This window comes from Balaenoptera borealis (genome assembly GCF_965194805.1).
Source record: "Balaenoptera borealis genome assembly, chromosome: 7".
NCBI classification, from domain to species: Eukaryota; Metazoa; Chordata; class Mammalia; order Artiodactyla; family Balaenopteridae; genus Balaenoptera; species Balaenoptera borealis.
In genome coordinates, this window is record NC_138864.1 from 55,886,882 (window position 1) to 55,905,463 (window position 18,582).

The window sequence follows — 18,582 nt, forward strand, 5'->3', positions numbered from 1 at the left end:
GACTGCCCTTAAAGGGACAGGGCTGTTCAAGTGAGATTTTCCCTAATGGCACTTGGGCAAATTCCACATTGGTCATGTCTTTGTGACAGTGTTGTTGGCGGCTCCAGCCAAGATCTTCTGACTTGCCCTCCTCTACCTTTTGCCCAGTCCCAATCTCTTTGTATTTTGGGTTTCCTGTCCCAAAGAAGACCTCACATCCTGAATCTCTGTCTCTTCCTTTTAAAACATGTGCCTCTCTGTTGTTTAGAGAATGTCCTTAGGTTTTCAAAAATCCATTCTCAACTATATGTCACATGAGTACAAGGAACCTGTATTTTTTCAATCCTTCCCAAGCTAAATTTGAGCTCAGCAGCGCAAACATTCCCTAATTGCTACCTGAGAGCGCGGTCACTGAGAAGGTGAGGACAGAATCAGCCAGAGGTTACTGATGTTTCCTTTGTGCTAGAAATGCCTTCCATACCCACGGACCACTGGGAATACACCTGAATGACCCAACTGCTTCCTTTGCAGCAACTACAGAAGCAAGAAGCTCCTTCCTGTATATGTCCTGAGCTGGGCTGAAGCAGTCCGTGACTTTCCGGATTCCCTAGGGCTACCAGGCAGTGGTTAATATTCCAGTAAATTCTTGATCTCTGCAACAATGCTCACATTCTTCTGGGTGGGGAGTGGCCTGTTCCATGACACTGAGCACAGGTGACCCACTGCATCTGACTGATCATCATATACCCCAGGGAGTTCCTGAAAGAATCAGGTAACAGAGCAAACCCTGAGGTGGGCGGAGGCAACACTGGAGCACCTCTGCCCCACTCCATCATCAGCAAAGCCACTTGTGGTTCCTTCATGGACCCCATATTGCAGACTGTCTTGCATGAAAGAATTTAAGGGATCAAGTTTGTCTTTAACTCATTTAGCTATCTAAAGGAGCCATGAAGGTGAGCATGGGCCCATAGGGAAATGAAGCTATAGATTAATAAGATTACACACATGCCTGCCACCTATTGCTTTGTGTTTTCAGGGCCTCAGCTAAAACTTATTCAGAAAGAGGCCCACGTTAGCACACTGCTATAGTTATACAATAAAGAACAAATTGGTCTAAAATTGCCTTGGCAAACTCCAGCCTTCAAAGCCAAGAGATCTGTGATACCCAATTGTCTTTGGCAACAAGAGTTTTATGTTCACATTGGCTACAGTGTGCCGGAAACAAGGGAATCATGATCCTTTATAGCCTCCGATGCCAAAGACCTTCAAAGTGAGCCTCACAGCAGAGGAGTCATGAGCAATGACTCCCATGGGTGATGGGAATTTATCCAGTAGGAGATGTGCTGGGGAGGGGAAAGGCAACTCCTGTTCTTCCGTAGTGAGGAAGGCAGAAAACAGAAATGGATTTTTGTGGATTGGGGAATCACCTGTGTTGCTTTCTGGATGGGTTTGAGAGTTACTGACCTAGAAGCAATACTGGGAGGTGAAACACTTCCAAACTCCTTTCAACTAAATCCTCCTTAGATGGATAGGCACTAAACAGGAACCAGGTCCGTGGCTTCCTTATACCTGATATTTAGGAAACTCCTCTCCCTGAATCCTTTACTGGAACAAGTTCTTAGGTTAACCTGGTGAGGTATTCCCTCAGCAAGTATTTATTGGCACCTACTAAGTTCTACGTGCTGGAGATACAGCAGTGAAAGAAACAGACCAAATTTACCCTCGTGGAGCTTACATTCTAATTAGAGGGCTAATAAGATCCAGTGTTTTAAGATCCTACTGTGGGCCAGGTATGGTTTTAAGCACTTTACTTGTATTGTCTCAATCCTGACTACCACCCTGTAATGTAAGTATTATTATTATTTCCATTTTGCAGGTGCAGAAACTGAGGCTCCATGAGTTGAATTACTTGGCTAGACACCTTGGCTCTAGAGTCAGCCATCTCGATCACTCTCTCATCTTTCAGATAAGAAGATGAACTTAATAGCAAGAGACACTTTGACGGCAATGTCAAGCTGTTCGGTATGGGTTTGGAGACTTTGGTGCCAGTGTTGTAATGCCTAAAAGCAGTCCTTTAATGGGGCAGTGAAGGTGGCTGTCTTCTCACGCATGCTGTGCCCGTGTCCATGAGGCTGAGATACAGAACAAGCTCCCTTGTCCTTTCTTGATCCAGGCCAGACTGCACCTGCTCTGCTTCTGTAAGTGAGTTCCTGTGAAACTCTTGACCAGAGAACCTGATCTGTTCATTCAGTGTTCAAGGAGTCAAGCTTTTGTTCCCGAAGCCCAGCCTCAGCCAAGACTCCCTCCACCAGAGAACCTGTTTATCAGGAAGAAGTAGCATGGCAGCACAGAAAGTTTTATGTCATGAAGCTCACAGTGGAAAGAGTCCAGGGGTGAACAATACACAGCTAAACAGTGAACAGCTGCAGTGACAGGATGATATAGATTCCCCTGTGCAACAACGAAGCCACCCAAACATATACACACACACTTAGCCATTTCATACCCAATCGTAACAACAAAAACAACGAAAATGGCCACGCAAAGCCAGATGTATAAGTTTGCAGTGAGAACAAAGGCAGCTATAAATATTCCAAGGAGCCAATAAAAAGAAGAAGATGAAGAAGAAGAAAAAAAAAAAAAAAACAGGAGTGGTTAGCTCTCCAATGTAATGGGCTCCATAAAAGCTTTTATTGTTAAGAGCGTTACTTTACTAAGAGCTGTATGAAGAAAGCTGAATGAATGTGAAAAATTGCATGCAATAACCTGAGCTGAAAGATGATTATCAACCTCTGAGTCCTGTATTTTGGAGCGAGTCGGTGCTGCTATTAGAAGATTGCCATTGTAGTTAAAGAAAAGCTTGTTTTGTACTTTTCTCCCCCTTCTGGGTAAACAGAAAGTCAATATAGGCTTCTCCTCTGTGCTAGTCCATTTATCTGAACAATTATTTTAAAGATGTAATCCAATCTTACTGACTTTCCAAAAGCATAACTCCTGTGAACTTTTCCAGCAGAGTTCTGCACACACAACTTGCTAAATCAAGAACTGAGTTATTTCCAGCCAGCATTCCCTCCCTCCCCATCTGCCCTTCACCCCCCATCCCACCCCATTCTCTAGCCATCTGTTTGTTTTGCTGTTGGCTGTTAACAGGATAGTGGGTGACATTTAAGGGAGATGACCCATCTGCACTTCAACCGTTCAAAGGCTAGCCAACTAGAATTGTAAAAATTGGAGAACTTAAATTTTTTTGGACAATATTCTCTTAGGCTATCAGTGTGGTTTTCCTGTATTCTCAGTCTGAAGGACACTGCTCTGTCCTTTTCTGGGTGGACAGAGGCAGTACAACCTTCCAAAACATTAGTGTCAGAGGGAAAAAAGTGGTAATTTAGAAGATAGTATTGTTGAGCAGATGTTAATGGTTGATGTTTCTGAAATCCCATTTTATGCCATTAATATATTCTGGGGATAATCACTGCTGTATTATTGCTTTGAGTTAATTTGATGGGGAGTTGTCAAAGTTCCAGTTACACATGTAGGACAGGTAACAATGTGGTATAAACTCTTGGGAAGGTCCAAATAAAATCAGGACTAAACTCATTTGATCAGAAATCAGGAACATGGCTTGAGCACCGTTTTAAAAAACTCTCCTAAATGTTTCAAATATATTTAGTTAGAATATGTGGTAACTTTCATTTCACAGATTATATAATCAGCAAATTAGATTTCAATAACTGGCACCTTTGACTTGCTTTTGAAGTGGCAACCTGGTTTTTCTTCCCCACCTAGAGAACATTCTAGGACTCCGTGCCATTCCCCATCCTCACATGAGTCCAGGCAAGTGATCCTGAAGCTTAAGGTTCATTAGCTCCCTGGAAAGTCCACCTTTGACTTGTTGCCTTGTGTTGCATGAACTAGAATAGTGGCAAAAATACAGAATTCATATACACCTTCCATGTGGTTGAAAGTATGCGGGAGGGATACTGATAAAAACGGTCCATGCTGTTGATTTCTCTTTGAAACAAGCACATAAGAGGATGCGTGAATGGAGTTTGATATAAAGTGAAGCGGAGAAGACTCTTGCTTACCACGGGTACTTAGTCAACTAGGAGAGGGGTACAGTAGGGGAGAAGGGCAGCAAGCAGTCCTGACTAGATTAGTCAGCTCTATCAAGCAACACAGCTCCTTTCTTCCTCCCTCTGGTATCCAATCCATGTGTCCTATGCAGGTCATTTGAGTAAGTATTTTGAGTATCCTCGATATATTTTGAAGGTAAAACCAATAGGATTTACTAAGTGTTTGAATATGTGATATGATAGAAAGACAGGAGTCAAGGATGACTCAAACATTTTGACCTGGGCAGCGAGAAAGATGGAGTTGCTACTTACTGAAGGGAAAGCTGGGGAGAGAATGACAGGGTTGGGAGAGAGGAATTCGGTTTAGGACATGTTTAATCTGCAGAGGAAAATATCCAGTAGGCATCTGGACACACAAATCTGGAGTTCAGGAAAAATGGTGGGCTAGTAAGTGCTTAACAACTAGCATTCTGGGAAAAAAAAAAAAAGAGGTCCAATATATAGTAGTGTTTGCCAATTGCTTCAGTGTAAATACTTTACCATGGCTGACTTCTGGTTACCAAGGTGAAGTCGCTGTCACTGAATGCAGAGTTAGGAAGAAATGTGCTCTTGTGAGCCCAGGCGATCTGGCTTAGGTGCATCACTGGGCATAGAGACATATAATTGGAAGTCATCAGCACGTATAAAAGCCGTGAGACTGAATGATGGCACTTAGAGAGTGAATATAGATAAACAGAAGATATTAACAAACTGAGCTATAGGCACTCCAACGTTAAGAGTTTGTCAAATGATGTGGAATCAAAAAAGAGATATCAGAAGGAAACCAAGAAAGGGTTTCAAGAAGGAGGGAGTTGTTATCTGTCAAAAGCTACTGATGGGCCACGTAAGATGAGGACTTAAAACAGGCCAGTGGGTTTGACACCATCACCTGGACAGCAGCAGCCTCGGTGGAGTGGAGGGAACAAAGGCCTAGCATGCCTCATCCTCACCTTCTCAAAATAGCAACACCTGGAGGCAGGGGTGGCTTTGGCAGCTGAACCCCATATTCAAATCTTTAAAATGCACTTTGGGCCTTCGAATTAAAGTAGATTTCAAAATCACAAGATGTCAGGACTGGAAAAAAATCCGATACATCTCTTGGTTCAAGGTGGCTCAAAGCCTTAGGAGGAAAGAGAGGAGGGGACCAGTCTGTGTTCAATAATTCAAGAAGGTATTTTAAAATCTACACAAACCTCTAGTCATTGTAATTGCCTGTTGTTTCATGTGACTGTGAATAGAAATCAGGGCCTTTTATCCAGGTTCACTGACCAACACCCCATTTCTTTAACATCGCAGAGATTGTACAAAAGTTTGGGAGGACAATTTTTTTTTTCCTCAGAGCCTGAGCGTGTGTTTCTGGCTCCTGCTTTATTCTCCTTGTTTTATCTACTTATTGGTTCTCATTCTTCTGTACTGTTTAGTACTACAGTGGTGAGGGATATCTGGGATACATATTCTTAACAGGTAAATATTATCAGTATTTCTTTTTAGGCAATCTATTTCTAGGAAAATCTATTATTCATGCAATCATACTTCAGGCATAGAACTATTTTTCTTTGGCACGGCTCTTGGCTGTCCCTCACTTGATCATTCATTCATTCATTCATTCAAAACACAGCACAGAGGAATGGCTGTGGGGAGAGTGGCAGAGAAGAGACATTTTCCAGAGGGAAAATCAGCAGGTGCAAAGGCAAGGAGGCATTAGAGAATGTGGCGTGTTCTAGAAACGAAATCATTAACAAAGGCTGGATCACACAGGTCTGGGATTGGTGAGCTGGGAGACTAAAAGAATATGCTATGCCTAAATTCTAAGGACCTTAGAAGCCATGCTGAAAGGTTGATTATTTTTTTAATACAGAAGTTATTTCCCAAAAAATGAGATCCAGAGGCCTTAACCAATGGAAAGTTTGGGAACCATTAACTCATCCTATCTGTTCATTGCGATCCACATTTAGCTTCATCCTCAAATTCCTTCATATAGTTTGATTTTAATTGTTCTTTAAAAATTTCTCCCTCCCTCCCCTTCTCACCAGAAAGGTAGAAAACAAAGTCCTTCGAGTTCCTGCCAAACAAGGCAAATTAAATCCAGCATCACACACACTGAAGTGATTCTGAGGTCTGAAGCAATGTGTTCTCAGGATTTTGCTGGATTTTTAAGTTATAGCCAAAAGTGAAGAGCCTTTTCCATTTCACTTTCCGCTGGATCACAAACTGAATTTCAGTCCTGGATCTTCAGATAACAGGCTATATCCAGTTAGAAGCAGACAAAAAATTTTTTTAAAAAGTTTTCTATAGGAACAGACTTTGCTGCTAAGGATCATCTGAAACAGGCATGAGTATAAAATTAACATCTGGAAAAATATAGATTAAAAGGAAAAACCTTTGTGTTTAGCAGGTATTTACCTTTTATTTTTAAAAATAAAGCTAGTGGGATATAGCAGCTCTGATTCCTTTTTTTCTTTTAAATTAATTAATTAATTAATTTCTGTCTGCTGCTGCGTGCTGGCTTTCTCTAGTTGCGGTGCGCAGGCTTCTCATTGCCGTTGCTTCCCTTGTTGTGGAGCATGGGCTCTAGGCGCGCAGGCTTCAGTAGTTGTGGCACGTGGGCTCAGTAGTTGTGGCTCGCGGGCTCTAGAGCACAGGCTCAGTAGTTGTGGCGCACGGGCTTAGTTGCTCCACGGCATGTGGCATCTTCCCGGACCAGGGCTCGAACCTGTGTTCCCTGCATAGGCAGATGGATTCTTAACCACTGTGCCACCAGGGACGTCCCTGATTCCCTTTTTTTAAATCAGGAAGAACTTCACGTTGGGAACTGTTGTAGGGAAACAATGTCCCAAAGCTGAGCCAAGCAGGGTAGAAAGGCAGGAAGATGCAGGCCCTCCCTCTGCCATCACAGTGAGCCAGTGGAGGACAGTGCCCCTTGATCAGCTGGGTCCCCATCCTGCATCCCCAGAGCACATTGTGCTGACATCTCTGCTCGGGAACTATGAGCAATGAAAGTGGGTGTGGAAAAAACCAGCATAGGGGAGGTCGAATCTCCTTTCTCTACCTTCTCTCTGTGCCAGACTCAGGAACTTGAGTGATAACGTGTCTATCTTTCGGAAGAGAATTTCGGATTAATTAATTATGTTATTTTGGGATAAGTGCTCCTTTCGGTAGAGAATGGGATCCCCAAGGCAGTGGCTCTCTGGTTTAAACAGCTTACAAGGCACTTGGGGAGCCTGTTATAAAGGCAGATTCCTGGCAATGTCCCCAGAGGTGTTCAAGTCAGTGGGTCATTTTGTTACCTCCTTGATATGATCCTGACATGGGGACACTTCTCAAACTGAATTTTGAACCCCACTGACTTGGGGAGGAGAATACCTCTAAAAGTCACCTTTTCGTTAATTGGATGATTATCAGCTCTGGGTTTCATGAGCAGGTTCAGAGGTGTGTGTGTGTGTGTGTGTGTGTGTGTGTGTTTTTCTGGGGGAGAGGTGGCAGAGAAGAGAGACAAAAGGAAAAAAGAAAATCTGCACCTATACTCAGCCTAAAAGCGAAGATAGGAAAAGGAATATAGCCAACTGGGGCTGTCCTGGCTTGGGAGACCCAGCATCTACCAATATCTGAGATGGGATTTCAGAGATAAGCAGCTTCCCTGAGGTTTATGCTGATTGATACGCTTCATTGTGTTCTAAAGATTAGAGAAATAAGAGAAATACAGCTTGATAATTAGCAAACAGTCAGGAAACCTTGAAAACATGTGACAGGTAAGTGGATTTATTAAAAGCAACCATGACATGCCCATTTTTCAGAGTTCAGTGTTTCATCAGCAGAATATAAAATAAAGAAAAAAATCCAAGATGTATTTTCACATTTCACATGCTTGGTTTAAATGTGAATATTTCATAACCAAGCAGTTCTGTGTCTCCCTGGCTATGGGAAAGTGTTTCCTAACACAGATATAGGATACAGAACAAATTTCACTTCTCCCGCACCTGATATTTCCAAGCTTAGAGGCAACACAAAAAGATATGGCATTGTACGGAAGCAAAGGATTCAAATTAGCAACAGTCCCAGGTAAAATAGGAGAAGAGAAGAAACTTATTTTCTAATCTTCCTAACTTAGTTTTTCTTCAAACTTTCTTCTTCAACCTTCATTAGATATCTAGAACCCTCTGCTTTCTCTATTTCCTCATGAAAGAAAAAAAAAATTATGTACTCATTTATACTCACATGTATATGACTGATAATGTTTAATTTATTGTAGCTCCAATAGGAGTTCGCTTTTGGATACAGTTCAAGAAGACTTGAGCCAAATGGAAAATTATGTTAAGCATCAAATTAAAAAGTCACTGATCTGGTGGGGAAAATATTTTCTTGGGCCCTAAAATCACCCCCCTCTCTACTTACTTGAGTCACACCGTTTAATTATTTCAGGTCTCTGCTCACAGACTCTCGTTCAACTCATTTATAAAACCCCGCTCCACCAAGAAGAGATACTCTGAACCCCTTCCAGCAGACAGGTTTTCTTTTCTATGCACAAAATGAAACAAAGAGACCAGTAAGAAAATAATTATGACCAAGAAACCAATGTTGAATGGAGCTGCTGAATAATACTGAAGGGAAACTTATACATACCTGAAGCCCTAATAGGGCAGGAATTTTGAAGGTTTCATCACGTTGGACTACACAAGGTCACTTGTTGAGCCACAGTAGAATATTTTGTTCATAATGAGACCTTACTGGGTTTGGTTGCTGTAAGCTTTTCAAGCTTCTAATTATGGTGTTTAGAAGACAATGGAGACAGCTTAAAATAATAAGAATGCTGCTAAAACTAGTAGGATTGCTGCAGTGTTACAAAGAGAAATGTTGGCTCTCTGTGTATAGCATACATTTAACCTGTCAGCAAACACAGAGCATTTTACAGGTAAAATGTAAAGGATGCATTTAGGAGCCATCACATGAATGATGAGGCTTTGCGTTTTGCTTTCAAAACGAGCTACTTAAGTTATAATACTAGTTTAATATAAATTAGAGTTTCTCCTTTTGAAACCACTCGCAATTTGCTTCTGTTAGGCCGTAGGTCATTATGATGCAAAGTTAAAGGTTCCTGGAACATAATGTGATTCAAGTCTGCATTCTTGTTGCCATGTCCAATTCAGCTGAAAATGAGAATTATAGTGAGAGCATTTCCTGGTCTTTGACCCTTCGTGTGAGCTTTTTAAAAGCAGGGTTTATGCAGAACACTAACCTCATTCTCAGACATTCAGTTCTGACTAATATCGGCTGTGTTAAAATTCTTAAGGAAATTGAAAACTGTTTAAAAATACCTCATCCCAAGTTTAAAAACAGTGGGCACTTACCTTCCGATTTCCTTCCTTAATGCACAAAAAGATTTGCCTGTGAAACAGATGAATGATATTTAAATGCTTTAAAGGGTCTCTCTCTTTTCTCTCTCTGCCACAAATGTGTAGTCAGGCAATACAAAGGACAGTTGTTTTAAAATGTCCAGCTGTAACTGACTGGGGAAAGACAGCAACAATAATAGGAAAATAACATATCACATGTAATATGCTGTCTATGCCAAAGACTGTTTCAAGGACTTCAGAATAAACTAATGTGCTTCATCTTGACAATAACACTACCATTAGGACCACTATTTTGCAGATGAGAAAACTGAGGAGCAGAGAGGTTGGGTAACTTGCCCAAGGTCACACAGACCACTGTCAGAGGGGAGATCTGAATCCAGGAAAGCTGGGTCTTACACTTTTAATCCCTGCCTTTTAGGATGGGAGATCGTTTGAGAGGAACATTCCTGGACTCATGACGATTGGTATGACGCAGAAAAGACGCATCCGAAAAAATTCCTATGATATATAGGATTTTGGAACCCCCCCCCCAATAAATGACAAATTCATGAAACAGATGAGAAGTCTAAGCCTCTTTTCTTTTTTAAAAAGGTCATTTAGAGTCAAGCTTAGAATACATGAGATTTGACAAAATACCACACACATGTACACTGTACACCCAGTCAGAGTAGGACTTTTTCCAAGACCATACTATTACCTTGTGGCCCAGGAGAAGCCAAAGGACCAGTGTGTGACTGCCTTACCTGGTGCCTTATCTGGTAGGTCTCACTTAGTGATGAAGATGACCAACAGTAAGGGGCCATATGGCCACTGACACTACGTTCATCTGCTCTTTCCACACTTTTCCAACCGGAGTACACTTTCTGAAGACACATCTTTTGCAGGAGGTAGTACGTTGGTTGAAATCATAAGGAGAAAGATGGGTCTGAGCAGACTTCACTCTGTGTTCCAAAATATCATGCAGAATTAAAAAAGAAAACAGAGAAAAGAAAAATCAAGGATCAAAAACAAAATGAAACACAGTATCTATGAACCCTTGGTTCCCCAAACACCTGTCCTGAGGCTATGCAAAGAAGCTAATTGGTAAGAGCTACACTTGTTCAGTCGAGAGGATTTGCAGGCAGAGGTGGAAATCCCCTGAGGCCTTGGAAGCTCCAGAACCCCAAGGCAATGAATAAATCCCTAGAGGCTTTTCTTTGAGGAGTGAAAAGAACTTTCCTCCTCCAGCTAGTGCTGAGCTGAACCAAATGACAGAGGGTCCCCAGGGATACTGGAGGTATTGTAAGCTTGGTGAACAGACCCAAGAACATTCTAACAGTTGCATAGAATTACTGGGTGTCCCAATTGCTCCTATGCTTACAGAGTTATTAGCTTGAGAAATTCCTGCCTCTGCAAACAAGAAGATTGGAGCACTGGCTCTGATGAAATTCTACTTTAAAGCCAGGTGTGTAAAGCATTAGAAGAAGCATGTATCTAGGACAGAGGCCCAGTGATACATAGCCAGGGCACCAGATACATCCCTCCGTCACCACTTCCTTTTGAGCAAAGAGGTCTCAAGTGCCAAAGTATTAATGTCCTAGGGAGCCCTGAACCTCCTGCTCCTTCCCTTACTGCTGCTGTAAAGAAAGCATTGCAGAAGGGAGCTGGTGTGACTGGGAAACAGCAAGTTTGGGGAGGAGAAAAGGTAAACAACTAAGGAAATAGAAATGAATGGTGGAAGGTGAAACAATAAAGAATCATAGTCTCAGGAGAAACATTTTTATGGATAGTTAGGTATATGGACAGCCTTATGACTCTCACTTATGCACTTAGAAGAGCCCTGGACCAGAAGTTGAGAATTTAGATTCTGTCTCAGGTCCAGCACTTTGATGTGTGACCCTGAGAAAGTCTCTTCACTTTCCTGAGCCTCAGTTTATTGTGAACACCATAGCGACAGCACACAGCAACATTCGAAAACTATGACACGCTTTATGAATATAAGTATCTGAGGTCAGGTTCTGGGAAACAGCTCTTGTGATGGAAGTTTACAAGCAGGAAGTTTATTTTCATCTCTTAGGATCAATACCTTCAGGGATGTGAAGAAAACAGGATTGCGCAAGTGGGAGGAATTGAACTGTTAACACTGAGGCCTTTCTCACACCTGAGGCCCCACCTGAGCTCTGGAACTGAGATGGCCCTTCAGTAACCCCACTCTGAGGCCTGGGGCCTGAGCTGGGGATGGATTAGGTGAGGGAGGGAGCAGGTATCTGGGGAGATCAAGGCTGGTGTGATGTGGATGAGTTTAATCCTAATCCTAACCCCTTGACCTTTATGGGCACTGGCAACCCTAATCCTCCTCCCCCTTGTGATGTTTGGAGGTCACCTCATGTAAACTTGGCTCTTCCCCTTCTGCTGCTTTGCCCTCCCTCACCCCCTAACCCTGCTTTTATCTCCCCAGCACCTGCTCCCTCCCTCACCTCTCTCTCCTGCCCTGGAAGAACAGTGGAGGAATAAGAACCATACCCCTTGTCATCATAAAAGGAGTCACCTCCCTGCAAAGTCTCCTCCTGGAAATCAACCAGACTTTGGATGCAGGCTGCCCACAGGGAGGGAGCCTAATCCTGACAGAGGTCTTTCTCTTAAGCCAAAGACAAAAATGAGAGAGGGACTCAGCTGAGAGCCATTGGCAGCAGACTGTAGACACAGGAGCTGGGAGAATCAATGTCTGGGAAGTGAGCTAGAGTATCCACCACGAGAAGCTGCTAGCATCACCACCGCTAAGAAAGTTTTATACCTGGGAAGATGCAAGCTTTACAACCAGCTGGTGCCTGCGAAGAGGAACAGGCTTTCAAATCCCTGATCTTCCACTTGACCCTCCCAGGCCTCAGTTTCCTTGGCTGTACAAGTTGCTGTGAGTCATCGCGTCTGATGCTCTAAGGGCAAACAGATATTAGTTCTCTTTTACTGATGTCACCCAAACGTGACTTATCAGCAACTATGAACTAACAGCAGGGGTCACATTGGGATATGATTCTCAGAAAGTCTTGTGAGTATTCCATTCTCCACACTGCATCTTAGAAAAATACCTACAAAAAAATCCACTACAGACAAATCAGTTTTTCTGGTTTTTGTTTTTCCATTTTAACTCTAAGTTGCTACTAATGTTTGTCCTTGGGAAGTGTGAGAGAAACGACAGCTGAAGGGAAGATGTAATATTATACAGAGGAATTGTGATAGAAACAGTCAGTGTGAGAACTTCAGAATGTGGAAATTCTGAAGTTGTCCTGGGCAGTCATTTTGCTTAAGAAAAACACTTTTTTAAACAAACCAAATTTCCAATAATCTTCAAGAACTGGGGCTTTTAATTTCTAACATTAAAACACACACACACACACAACCCATATCATAACAAATCTTATTTTCATCCCTTCCAATCTGTGGTCAAATTCTCCAAATTTGAGTCTGTCAATCTCTGAACACCCTTATCCTGGACTTCCAGGCAAAATGGCTACCCCAGAAACCCCTCTTCTATTTGGGGGGAGAAATTTATGAAAATACTGGTCATTTAACAATACTGTACTCATTGTCTTAAGGTTGAACTTGGGCCATTGGCCAGAGCATGCGTATTTCAAGTTCCCAAACAGAAACTCACTTCACGTGAATTTGATTCAGAGAGAGCAGTGGGGGGAATTAAGCAGGAGTGATGAAGCAGAGAACAGAGGGTGGCGAATTAGGAAACAAGGATCTATGGGAATATCCAGTGTGGGACAGGGAAAAAGGAAAGGGCACAGCTCAAAAGGGGCGTGGTCTGAGGTGATCATAAAGCGGAGCCCTGAGAAACGCAACTGTCTCACTTTCCCCAGCTCGTCTCCTCTCCTGCAGCTCATCTTAGAATAAGAGAAAGATACTCCTGGCACAGGCCAGTACAGATGTCGCCCACAGATGAGAAATGAGAAAAATAAAATCCTATAGAGATATAGCCAGATACCTCCATCTGGCAGCACACTGGCGTCAGTGTGCCCTCAGGGATCCTAATGCAATGTCGCAGAGCATACCGAGCAAGGGGACCAAGTCTGATCCCCTGGTTGCCGTAGCCGGCTCTTTCGCCTGACAGCGATGGACGTTTGACAATTCTCCGATGCCTGCTTTACAGCATCTTCATGTCTGATGGGGCCTGGCAATCTGTGAGAAATGAACTTCAATTGCTTTTTCTGCAAGTGCTAAAAAGTTACTTTTACATCACTGGAGGGCCCTGGAGAAGCACATGTCAAGGACCCGTAGGTCAGCGGGACTGAAATAGCGGCTATGAAATGAACACTTGATACTGTATATAAATTGAATGATCAGCTGGGTGATTTTAGAACTACCTGGGTGGAATTTATGTGTCTTCTGGATGAGATGATGGCTTTAGGCCAGTGGGAATACCTTGGACACACAGGACAGTAATCAGTGCTAGGTGGGATGGGAGCTGGGCGGGAAGAGGTGGGTGAGTGGCTTGACCTTGACCTTGGTCTTTTTCACCCCTCTCTTCTGACTCATCCTGTAGCATGAATGCTGGAACTGGCAGGGCAGTTGCCTCCTTGCTGTGCGGGCTCAGGAGATGGCTCAGCACCCACTGTCTGTGATGGTCAAGTGCTTCTTGACATCCAGGTCCCTGGTAGATTGGGAGCTTCTGGGAGTGAGCGTATGAATTCACAGCTTTTACTTGGAAAAGCGTATCATTACAGATGATGATCGAGAAAAAAATTCCTAATATTCACATGCTCAACTTTAACCTTTTCATTTACATGCTGGGTTTTGAGAGAGAGAGAGAGAGAGAGAGAGAGAGAGAGAGAATGAGAGGGAGATGGGGAGAGAGAGAGAGAGAGAGGGCACCAACAGACATGGAGGAACCTGCACAGTGGGAGAGACAGAGAAACAGACTGAGTCACCCACTCAGAAGGGGGGACAGAGATGGGGGAGAGAAGAAGGGAGGGAGACATGAAAATATTATGGGCAGGAGGAAAGGGAAGAGGAGAGAGAGAGAAATGGAGAGACACACAGATAAAGGGAGAGCGGGAGAAAGCCCAGAGAGGGAGGGAGAGATGAACATGGAAGAAAGAAAAAGCAGCAAAGGGGGGCTTAACGAAGATGTAATCACGCTGTTACTAGAATGGTGACTTACAGGTTAAAATACTCATAACTTCCTTTCTTTCCTAGTTATCTTGTCTTATTCTTTTCTAAATTGGTGTTACTTTGTCTCTTGGTGAGGATAACATAATTGTTTTCTTGGTTTCTAAGTTACATTCACCACTTATGACAACTAACACAACTGGAATTACATTAAGACTGAAAAAAAATTTTTTAAGGTAGCATTGGGAAAGAGAAAGAGAAAAGAAGGAAAGATGAAGAAGAGAAAAATCTCACTGACCACTCAACACTGGCAGCTGGACCCCTAGGTTAGTACTCACAGCCTTGAGATGGCCTAGAGGTGACTACTCTAATTTCTCCCAGAACAGTTAGATGTTCATAAACAATCTTAGCATTCAGACTTATCCACGCAAAACAGCTTCACTTGTAACACCTTACTGGATCGTGAGTGGAAAAGGAGGGAAAATGCTACTTCAGGAGGAGGAGGGTGACCCAAACTTAACACTGACTAGTGAGATTCAAAGTTGTTTCCAGAGCACAGGGTGGGAAAGAACTTTTACTGAGCATCTTTTATTTCTGCATCAGTCCTATGTGTTTCACATACATTACGTCACTTAAATCCCCACATGACCCATGTGGGCCTGGTATCTCCTTTTAGCTGATTGAAAAAGGTAAAGACACATAGATGCATATCCTTATCTGCTGCCATTCTTTGCACTACATGCAGTTTGAGTGCCATGCTCACTCATCAAGTAATTTAACACGGAGAATATATGAACAAAGCATGGATAATCTTTAGTTCAGCCTCAGATAGTTATTTCCATGCATCAGAGAAGAAATTATTGAAGCAAATTAATAAGTTGCTAATTTCCAAGTACAGATAAGCGATAAAAACACAAGCCCAAAAGGAGTCTACTCTATTTTGCTAGGTGGAGATTCTCAGGCATATCTCAACAGATTCACCAGAAACGGAGTCCAAAGGCTAAATTTCAGAAATGCTTCATACTTGTGGGGAACACTTGCGCTGCCCCAAACTGGCACATGCAAACTGGTGTTTGCTGGGATAAAGCTGATACTCATGCTCATAATTACTTGATTTGCATGAACTAAAAATATTTCATCGCACTGTCCTACCAGAAACAGGCAAAAGTTGTGGATCTTGGGGAATGACTCACCTCCTTTGAGCTCAAGGTTGAGATTTTCTATTTTACACAAAGAATATGAAGTCAAACCTTCCAGATGACATACATTTGCTGGGTGTTGCTTCCCAAAGGCAGAATACCTATCAAGACATTGGACAGGCTGCTATGATATGGCTTAGCTAGAATCTGTCTTAGAGAGGAAATGAATGCATTTGTTAATTATTCATGTTCTGTTGCATCACATTTCCTTAGGTTTAACATCAAATACATAAACAGCAATAGCGGTACTTAGGTTACTTTTTTTCCGGTTAAATATTCATTTAAGATGCCTCTTCTAATTCCATAATCGGGAAAAATAAGATGCTTTTTACAAGGGGCTTGGCAGTTAGCAAATTTTGAACAGCTGAAAGAGCAAAATTATGAAGAAATTTAAACCCAAAGTACTATCTCTCTTGATGTCAAACAGGTAGAACCCAACACTAAGATATTTCTTCCAATTGCCATATAAGTAATTGATGTGTATGTAAGAAAACACAAGTAAACATGAGTTATAAATATACCAAATCGGGGCTTACATTAGAAAATTTTCCTTTCTAGAGGACAAAGCCATATTTGGGCCTGGGATAACAATGTCAAATAACTGCCTTGTGTCTACTTGATGTCCTTGTTTGCCAACTGAAAGGGCAAACTTTCACATTTACATCTGGCTCTGATTCCAGCTCAGAAGCCTGCACTAGGCACGCCACCCTCCTCCCGTGTGCCTTCCTGATACAGCAGCTCCCTGCTTGCGAAAAAGAAAGAGTAAAAAAAAAAAAAAATCATTGACTGTAAAAATCAGATCATTAATTCTCAGGAACGTTGAAATGCAGGCGGAAAAAATGCTCAGCGCACATCCCAGGAGAGGCCGGCATCTGATGATTTTCTCTGACAAGCTATGCAAAGCTGATCGCAGCCAGGCTCCCCCCACCCGCCAAGCCCCCAAGTAATGAACACACAACACGGACAGATCTCAGACCTGTACATACCTTTCTCTGAGCAATTTTAACTTTTCCCATGTCCATTAGGACTTACAGCCTAATCTTGCTCTGCCAATTGCTCCCACGGTGAGATCATTAAGTAAATTATTTTAAGATCAAACACCCTGCAGTGACAATAGCGTCCCGTGTAAGGTAAATGCTTCAAAGGCCCCCCTTTCAAATTACAGCTCTCCGGAGTTATTCATCACCTCTCCGGAGGGCTTGCCCCGCCATTACTTGGCTTTTTGCCGCAGGCGAAGGTAGCACTGCTAATTGGCCTCTGTAACAAAACTGACCTGTGGACAGGATAAAACTTGTTTGGAGCTTAGAGACAAAAATTATTCAAGGTTAAAAACACATGAATGCCCCAGCTACGTCACCAAAAAAAGGGGAGTGAATGAATGTCTTCCCCTGCGGTTCTTAATGTGAAAGAATGCGCTCCCGGCGCGCCTGGCTCAGACAAAAGCTCCTTCAGGTAGCCGAGCCGGGCCCGAGCCTCAGGGATCCTTTTCTCCTCCGGTTTTCACCCCCCTCTCCACTCTCCTCTTCGTTGTCCTCTTCTTTTTAAACTCCAAGACAAGACGCTCCAACCTTTGCTTTGGTCCTCGGGCACCCCTCCCGGGGATGGCCTTTGATCTCCAGGGATAATAGCAGATGGAACAATTTAACTGCTTCGTACAGGTGCAGAGAGTTTACTTGACAGGTTGGTGCTTTTATTTCTAGCACATTAGCCGGGCGCATACAAATGGGTTTTTGACAGACTCAAGCAGGTAAAACAGTACCGAAGCTCCGCAAAATCGCGGTCACACCTGCCGGGATGGCACAATTTGAAAATGCTACACAAATTAAAGACAGGAAAACCTTGGAGTTCCCTGCAGAGTGGTGTCTTTTTTTTTTTTTCCCCCCTAACTTGTGAACGTGGTGTGTAGTGCGGGAGAATCTCGAATCTCGAATGAATAAACAACAAATGAACTCCTTGATCTTGTGCTCAAAAGAAACAGGGCTCAGGCAGGGGGATTTCAAATCGGTGCTCCTGCTTGAGGCGGTAACACTTCATTGATATTCACCGACAGCTAAAGAGAAATGGAAAAGAAATAAAGGTCGTTCCAATATTTCTCTTTCTGCTTCCTCTGAGGTTGACTTTCTCCCTGCTGCTTGCCCAGTCCCCATTCTTCCTCTCCAGGTCAAAGACTGTGATAAACAAATTATGCCTACATCATGAGATAGCTTCAGTGAGGAAACTTTGGTAATTGTTACAGTCTAGGGATGGTCAATAGGCTGTTAAAGTTGCTGGGATATTTTAAGAATTTTTTTCTATGAAAAAAAAATTGTTTTGGTGTTTGGCAAGCCCTTGTTCAGTTAGTTCTGTTTTTCTAGAAACATATATCATGTAGGTTTTTTTTTTTAAACTCTTCCAACTTGAATACCTAAACACTTACCACAAAAGTATTCCAGGACACTCCTTTTGGGAAATGGCACATTGAGGAAATTTAAAAGTTGCATCAAACGATGTTATTCGGTGATAGCTTTTCCTTTATTTTCTTATTTTACATATGTCTTTGTGATAATATTCTCTGTTGTCCAATTAGATTGTAAACCAACAATTAAGAGTTAAAGCTTTCCTTTTATTATTTCTATTTTGGTCTGACAGTTTCAAGGGCTTTCCATTGCTAACTTTTCTCATTCTCAATAATCTTAGTAGGCACTGCAGTCAATAATTTACAGTTTCTTGGGAAGGGGGTAATCCTTTCTTCACTGTGCTTCCAGCCAGAGCAAGATTAAACTTTCCTTTTCTTTACCTTGCTCCTCACTAATGAAATGGAAGTGCCTGTGTGTAGAGACAGCACTTACCAAATGGGACAGATCTAGTCCA

At 42.5% G+C, this 18,582-nt stretch overlaps 2 long non-coding RNA genes across 2 annotated transcripts in view; one reads left to right on the forward strand and one right to left on the reverse strand.

The window, feature by feature from the left end:
- Positions 1 to 18,582, forward strand: part of LOC309631856 — a 916,236-nt gene that overhangs the window by 761,928 nt on the left and 135,726 nt on the right. The gene's annotated exons all lie outside the window — the stretch shown is intronic.
- The window catches only part of LOC309631769, a 551,953-nt gene that overhangs the window by 170,891 nt on the left and 362,480 nt on the right, over positions 1 to 18,582 (reverse strand). Inside the window, exons 7-8 of the long non-coding RNA XR_014246515.1 lie at positions 15,727 to 17,782; positions 4,593 to 10,383 (exon numbers count right to left, since the gene is read on the reverse strand). This is a non-coding gene — a long non-coding RNA (uncharacterized lncRNA). The remainder of the gene's footprint in view (positions 1 to 4,592; positions 10,384 to 15,726; positions 17,783 to 18,582) is intronic.